Source organism: Silene latifolia, chromosome 8 (assembly GCF_048544455.1).
Source record: "Silene latifolia isolate original U9 population chromosome 8, ASM4854445v1, whole genome shotgun sequence".
Lineage (NCBI taxonomy): Eukaryota > Viridiplantae > Streptophyta > Magnoliopsida > Caryophyllales > Caryophyllaceae > Silene > Silene latifolia.
The window spans coordinates 72451888-72460202 of NC_133533.1; the positions used below are offsets into that span (position 1 = coordinate 72451888).

An 8315-nucleotide genomic window follows, 5' to 3' on the forward strand; every position below is an offset into this window, starting at 1 on the left:
TAGTTCTTGCTTGGGGACAAGCAAGGGTTTGGTTTGGGGAAGTTTGATGCGTGTCATTTATATGATGTTTTACACCCTATTTTACACGCATTTAAGAGCTCATTTATGTAGTTTATGCTACTATTCTCCCTATTTCCGTCTACTTTCGTGTTTTTGCACATTATTGCAGAAATGTGAAGAATCCAGCGGAAATCAAGCTAAATCCGTCCCCGAGTACCTTGCATTGCATTTGACGTGAAGTATTTACTCAAGGAACGAACTTGGTGCGCATATCGAGGCCCGAAAGACTAATTCACGAAGTTTTTGAAGCCAAGTACCAGCTACTCCAGTCGATCGACTGACCTCCATAGTCGACCGACCAGAGCACGAAGATCAGAGGCCACTGTTCAGCACAGACCAGTCGATCGACTGCCTTGCATGGTCGATCGACCATAATACGAGCTGATGCGCAAATTAAAGAAATAGAACGAGAATTCCAAAGCCCATTGTATATTAGGTTTAGGAATAAGTGTTACGTTATATTCCTATATAACGTAACCTGACATTAGTTAGCAATCATCCAGTTTTAATCCAGTTTTCATAAACGTGCAATATTTTTGAAATTTTTGAAATTTTTCAATTTTTTTTGAATTTTCTGTCTATATAAGAGAAAATAAACAACAATGCAAGACATAAATGTAAACGTGAATGCAAGCAAATGAAATGCAACGCAAAACCCTTCCCCAAACCAAATCGCACAATGTCCCCATTGTGCAAAATCATATAGTGAAATAAAAGGAAAACGAGAATTTGCGAAAATTAACTACATAAGACATGAAGTAAGAACTCGGAAACTCACAAGACTTTAAGCGCAGCAGGAAACCTCCCCAAACCAGCGTGAGCTAGGAGGTTTCAATAGCCAGCAGTGCTACCATAAAGTACCTGAAAAGACAGAAAATACCGCGCATTATCCGAGGAAACAAAAATGAAGCGGTAAATTACGTGCAAAGAATTAAATTGAAGAAAGAAGTACAACAGCTACAGTGGTCGATCGAACGATGGTCCTGGTCGATCGACTAGTTCACGATGATCATAGGGTACTGCACTGCTGAGGGCAGTCGATCAACCAGCTAGTTCAGTCGATCGACTGACCTACCTGACGAAACAGCTTCTTTCTTCGAATTAACTCAATGAATTGAGTTAACTTGGTCTAATAACCTGTAAATGCACATAAAAACGCGCCCAAAATTGCGCTAAACCCAATTGTAACAGTCTAAAGACGGACATTAAACTAAGCACACACTAAGATTTATTATTTTTTTTTTTTTTAAACAACTACGAATTTTATTCGCAAAACTAAGCAAATCACATCCGGGTTGCCTCCCGGCTAGCACTGGTTTCAGACCGGTCCCGCTCGACCTCTTTTTCTTCAGCAGCTCACTCTAATGGAGCCCAATCAAAACAACTCAAGGCTCTCAGCAATCTATCATACATCTGCGCATGTGCTACACAAAATTGTAAGTAGCACCATAAGATAGAAATAACATAGGAAATCAAAATGTAAAAACATTTAAGCCTAACAAATTTCCTATGGCTGCTCCTAAATCATCCACAAAATAATTCTGCCCTCCAGCTAAGGGCGGAATATAAAAGCTCAAATTATCCGCGGGTGGAAAATTAGAGAGCTCAGGAGCAATTGACTCAAAAATAACGCGAGTAGAATTAAGATGCTCAAACGGGTATGAACTGTGAGGTGGAGAAGTCTGGTCATCTAAAGGAGAAGGTGGATAATTATCCCAAATGCAAGGAGCGGTAAAGTCAAATGGGTCAATCGGGTCCTCTATAATAGCTTCATCTATAATATTGTCATACAAATCCCAATTAACCTCAAGACTGTCAAAATTTTCCTCCTCACTCTCCTTATCGCTAGACTCGTCAAGTTGGAGGTTCTCAAAGAGATCCTCCAAATCGACCTCACTATCAGTGCAAGAATCATAAAGGGGTTCTAAACTATCCTCATAAAAAGGATTGTCAACCACGCTAATGGTCTCCTCTATGTCTCCGTCAGCATTTCCTAGATCGGTTTCTAAGGTCTCACCCACCCCCTCATCTGAGTCAACATGAAGAGAAAAGTTGGGTTTAAGAGATTCATTAGCAAACGAATTAAAGAATTCTAATACCTAAATTACGGGGATTCCTTCGAAATCCCACTTACCTATAGACTCGAGGTATGCTCGCGTAAGGTCATTCATATGCCGGACAATAGTGCAGCATATTTGGAGATCAGAAAAGGCATCTCGTCTGGGCTCAATAAACTCCCAAAGTCTGGCTAAATAAGCACCAAAGATTTCATCCTCTTCCTGTGGAAAACTTAGAACATGAAACATGAGAACGGTCTCAAGGAACCGAAGTTCCCTGAGACTAAAGAAAGAAAGACTAAAATTAAAAACAACTAAAATTAGCGCTGTCTCCCCGGCAACGGCGCCAAAATTTGATACCTGTCGAAGTGAGTACCAAATATAATATTTATAATAGTTGCTTTTAATTTTAGTCTAAAGGTAACAATTTGAGGGGGTTTGGATTTTGTCTAAGTCTAAATGCAAATGAAATAAATAAGCAAATAAATAAGATGATGTAAACAAATAATAGAAAGGAGCTAGGATGATCGGGTCACTATAGCTACGATGGCACATAAGTCTAGGTAAGTCTCGAAATACAGTCGTGGGTGATGGGTACGATAAGTCCTTTCGGTCCAAGTCAACTAATAGCCCCTCTCGGTCTATGCTATTAGTCCCTAGGTGTCACTAATACTAACTTTCATCCTGAAAAGTGACTAAAAAAGGCTAAATTAACTCATCTCTCGATCTTATTAATCTAGTCGTCTTAATTAGGTAGGCTATCTCCCTTCCCTATCTTTCGATCTTTATTGGGTCGGTCAAATCCTAGGCATTCAACTAGTCGCGTGCACTCGATTCGTCAAACATAGCAATTAAATTAATTAAAACGAAGCTAATCTCACGTGGCCAGTCGATCAACCGTGGTGCGATTTCAGGTCATGCTATTCTAATGCCGCCTACTTCTACAGTTTCCCTACATCCTAGCACAAGGTATTTAGCTACTCATACTAGAAATAATGACAGCAAAAAACTTAACAATTAAAACATTCGAATACATATTTAAATTAATTAAATGAACAATTAACATAAAACGATAATTTGGCTTCGGGAGATCTAACCTAGCAATTCTATACTACGAAAGAAAGCAATAAAACTAAATAATGGGACAGAAGAATACCGTATATAGGAATTGTAAAGGAAAGATCAAAACTGAATGCAAAACAAAAACTTTATTGATGAAAGAACAATAATCTTAAAAACCCTAATTATTAATGATAAACTAAAACTTAATTAAAACTGGATTAAAACTGGATGATTGCTTCCTAATATCAGGTTACGTTATATAGGAATATAACGTAACACTTATTCCTAAACATAATATACAATGGGCTTTGGAATTCTCGTTCTATTTCTTTAATTTGCGCATCAGCTCGTATTATGGTCGATCGACCATGCAAGGCAGTCGATCGACTGGTCTGTGCTGAACAGTGGCCTCTGATCTTTGTGCTCTGGTCGGTCGACTATGGAGGTCAGTCGATCGACTGGAGTAGTTGGTACTTGGCTTCAAAAACTTCGTGAATTAGTCTTTCGGGCCTCGATATACGCACCAAGTTCGTTCCTTGAGTAAATACTTCACGTCAAATGCAATGCAAGGTACTCGGGGACGGATTTAGCTTGATTTCCGCTGGATTCTTCACATTTCAACAATAATGTGCAAAAACACGAAAGTAGACGGAAATAGGGAGAATAGTAGCATAAACTACATAAATGAGCTCTGAAATGCCTGTAAAATAGGGTGAAAAACATCATATATAAATGACACGCATCAAACTTCCCCAAACCAAACCCTTGCTTGTCCCCAAGCAAGAACTAGACTCGATCCTAAAACCTAATGGAACGATTTCATCCTCAGAGCGAAATGAAAAATTCAAAGCCTAAACCAATTTAATGCAACAACTAACAATCAATTAGCAATATGAATCGTGCAAACGAGTTATGAAGTCGTTAAAAACTGCTGAACCATCAACTATAGAGACTTATCAAATCGGACTCTCACGGGTCGCTCATATCACTCAATGAATTTGATGTAAACTATAGTGAACTGACCATCTTAGCACCCTTTTAATATCTGATTTTATCCATTTATATAGTTTACTGTCTTTTATTGCCTTTAGCTATAGACCAAATCAAAACTAACCCCCACACACTTTACTTTAAGACTAAAATCAGACAACTATTAATTGCATCGCCTCCCTGTGGTTCGACCCTGACTGCCACTAGCTATAGTAGTAATTTAATATTTGATACGTGCATATTTTATACACTTTATTTGCAGTTTTGGCACGTATTTCTATGCTTATTTGTTAGCTTAAAGCTACTATTTCTCCCGAAACGGTTTACTTTGGAATTTCTATGATTTGTTGTAGGAATGAGTGGAAGTGAGCTAAATCAAGCTTAAATCGTCCTCCGGAAGCAACTTTATGGAAACTTGGAAGATGGGAGTTCGGACTTGTTCACCTCGGGATGCGTGCATGGAGTGAAGAGGCTGTTTGGAAGAGAAAAGCAGTTACTGCACAGCGTAGTTGGTCGATCGACCAACATCTCCAGTCGATCGACCGTGGAAGTTCAGCAGAGGAGTCGGCACTGTACTGGTTGGTCGATCGACCGTGCCACCTGTCGATCGACCAAGCCGCGAACCTGTGATTTACTTTATGCGTTAGACTTTTGAAAGCCCACTTGTAATTAACTTTTGGGAGAATGTTTATCAGTAGAAGGCAACAATAATTTAGGTTATGCTTTTCATTATTCAACAACTGAAGTTTTTAGATCTAGTTTTGGGGAACAAGAAAGTGTAGACTACAGATTTCAATTCAATGGCTTTGTTCATCAATTATTTAGTAAGCTTTAATTCAATTTCCTTCTTTTCTTATTTCTTGTCAATTTAATTCTTATTGTTACCAATTTATATTCAAGTAATTCAGTTTTAATCCTTCATCTTAAATTCAATTTCAATCATGTCAATTTTATTCTTTGTCTTTAATTTTGCAATTGTTATAGTTTTAATCATGCATAACTAATTATCTTGATTGGGAACTAGGTGAGCCATGGCTTAATTAGGGTCGAATTTATTAGTATGATTTCTTCCGTATCGATCTTATTTTCTTTTGATAAACCCGTCTTGCTAGATTGAAAGATTACTAGGTTAGGTTTTTATTAGTTTTGGAATTTCCTTTGAGCGAAAGCTTTGAGAAATTTTAGGGAATTAGAAGACCGTAAGGTTAATTTTGAGCATTGATCGAAAGGCTTGCGTATATTTCCTGAGACCGTATTACAGGACCTCTGCTACCCTTTTGACCTGACCTTAGCCATGGTGAACCGAAGTTCCTGATCTCCCTTTTATCTTGTTTGAGAAATTTCTTATTTTGCCAATCAGCCTTTAGAATCAAACAAATTCAAAACCCCCATTTAATTGTTACTTCAATAGATTAAAAATAGCAAATAGAATTGATCTTGTCTCTCTGTGGTTAGACCCTTACTATACTAGCTATAGTTTTAGTTCGGATTTATAAATTTAATTTTGATACAAAACGACGGTATCAAATTTTGGCGCCGTTGCCGGGGAGACGGTGTAATTCTGTTTGCTCTATTTTTAGTTTATTTTTCTTGTCTCAAGGAACTTTGGTTCCTTGAGGCCGTTGCTTACTCTTGCTTCTAGTTTTGCTTTTGCACAGTTAGAAGACAGATTTTTGTGAGGAAGGCTTGAGTACTCTCCGTTTCGCGATCATGACAACAATATATGATAATCTTCAGCCACAAGTGCAGCATGTTCCAAAGGGATACGATTTACCCACCCCTACTCATGGTCACTTCGAATTTCGTTCCTCCTATATCGATTTAGTGGAGTGAAATCAGTTTGCTGGTCTATCGGACGAGGATCCTTTGAAGTATATGGAAATTTTCACAGACTACTGCTGTTCCATACCTGTACCGGCTGGGGTGACCCAAGATGAAGTAAAGGGGATGATGTTCTTATACTCTTTGAAGGATTCTGCGCGAGATTGGTACCGCTACCTTGGTAGGGTAGCAACTGGAGTCACGGATTGGACATCTCTAGCATTAGCTTTCTACAAAAAATACTTCCCACTCGCAAAGACTGATGCCTTGAGAAGCAAAATTACAAATTTCCAGCAAGGACCTGATGAGGAATTTTGTGAAGCATGGGGACGTTTCAAGAGTTTGGTTCAGTCTGTCCCTCACCATGGTTTCCAGCAGTGGTACCTTTGCAACTTATTCTACAATTCTTTATATGATGACTGCAAGGTTATCCTGGATGCAGCTGCGAATGGTAGGTTCCAAAATAATACTGGTCAGAATAAAGGTTGGAACACTATTGAGGAGATGACAGTCCATAGAGCTGAGTTTGGGAGTTCGCGTGGAAACTCGCGAAAGCAAAGTGATGAAATGAGTGCCGTTGCGACACTCATAACTTCTATTACAGCCCGGCTCGAAAAACTCGAGACTTCTAAGGTTTTCGAGAGAGAAATTGAAATCCCTGTTCATAACTCAGATGAGACCGCGGAATTGAGAGAAATAGTCCGAGCTCTTTTGGTTCAACTCACGAAAATAGAAGAAGCTGGGATTGAATCTGCAAAGAATTTTATGAAGCAGTTAGAGAATTTAGCGGCTAACCAAGTCGCCAATTCTTCAAGCAAATGTGAGGGGCCAATTGAAACGATTAATGCCATTAATCTCCGATGTGGCCTTTCTTATGATGGTCCCGACAAGACAAGAGAAGACTCGGGAAATGATGAAAAGACAAATTTAATTTCTGGTGCAAAAACGAGCTTTACTGCCAGTACCAGCGGTCGATCGACCAACAACATCATTCGATCGACCAGAATCTCTGATGAAAGAGTTTCTGACCAGAAACTAATTGAACCCAGCGCATGTGGTCGGTCGACCAACAATATCAGTCGATCGACTGAAGTTCCTGACCAAGAAGTTTCTGACCAGAAACGGTTCAAACCCAGTGTAATTGGTCGATCGACCGAGCCCAATGATCGATCGACTGGGTCTCCAGAGCAGGACGCAAATCCGTCAATTAATTTGCATGATTCTATACTTATTGATGATTTGACAGAGGTTTTAAACTTACGGAAGCCGAAGGTTGCTGATCCTACGCCGTGTTGCGATCCGTATCCGGAGCGTTTAAAGAATACTAAGCTGGAGCTCAAGTTTGGTAAGTTTTTGTAGATGGTCAAGAATCTTGAGGTAACCATTCCTTTCACTGATCTAATTACCTAGGTACCCTCTTACGCTAAAAGTATGAAAGACATTTTGAATCGTAAGAGAAATTTTCATGATGATGGTGCTGTTGCTTTTGTGGAAGAATGTAATGCTCTCTCGCAAATTAACATACCACCTAAATTAAAGGACCCGGGTAGCTTTTCAATTCCCTGCACTATAGGTAACCACGAAATTGGAAAGGCCCTTTGTGATTTAGGGGCCAGTGTCAGTGTCATGCCATATTCTGTTTGTGAAAAGCTAAATATTGGTAGACTTAAGGTGACCGATATTACCCTTCCGATGGCAAATAGATCGACTCAGAGACCTTTAATTAGGAGTCTTAGAGGATGTACCCGTTCGAGTGGGTAAGTTTTTTATTCCTGTCGATTTCGTTGTTTTGGACATTGCAGAGGACAGTCAGATACCTATTATTTTAGGTAGACCATTTTTACATACAGCTGGGGCTGTAATAGATGTCAAATGCGGAATCATAACCTTAGAGGTAGGGGATGACACCATTGAGTTCAGTCTTGCTCGTAAGGCGACTGAACCTGCTGATGATGATACGTGTTATTCCATTGATATTGTTGACATGGCTGTTAATTGTAATTGGAGGGAATCCTTAGCCAAGGATCCCTTAGCTGATCTAACCCGTTTAGATGAGTGTGCTGATAATACAGCGGAGAATGCTGAGGAGCTAGATGTTTTGGTAGCCTCAATGGAAAGCTACGAACTCACAGAGGAAGAAGATGAGATGCTCATAAGCCCGGCCAACAAAAATTTGGTAAACACTTGCTATACCATTGAAGCTGATTCTGCCTATGCTGTAGAGGTAAAGGTGCCAGAGCGTAAGCCACTCCCTCCTAATCTTAAGTATGTCTTTTTAGATGATACGAAGCAGTACCCATCTATCGTTAGTGCTAAGCTTAATGA

General features: G+C 39.4%; 1 non-coding gene across 1 annotated transcript; it reads right to left on the reverse strand.

The window, feature by feature from the left end:
- Positions 1 to 6252: 6252 nt before the first annotated feature.
- Positions 6253 to 6361, reverse strand: LOC141597873 (small nucleolar RNA R71). Its single transcript, XR_012523085.1, has one exon. It is a non-coding gene; the product is annotated as a small nucleolar RNA R71 (small nucleolar RNA).
- Between the last annotated feature and the right edge of the window lie 1954 nt (positions 6362 to 8315).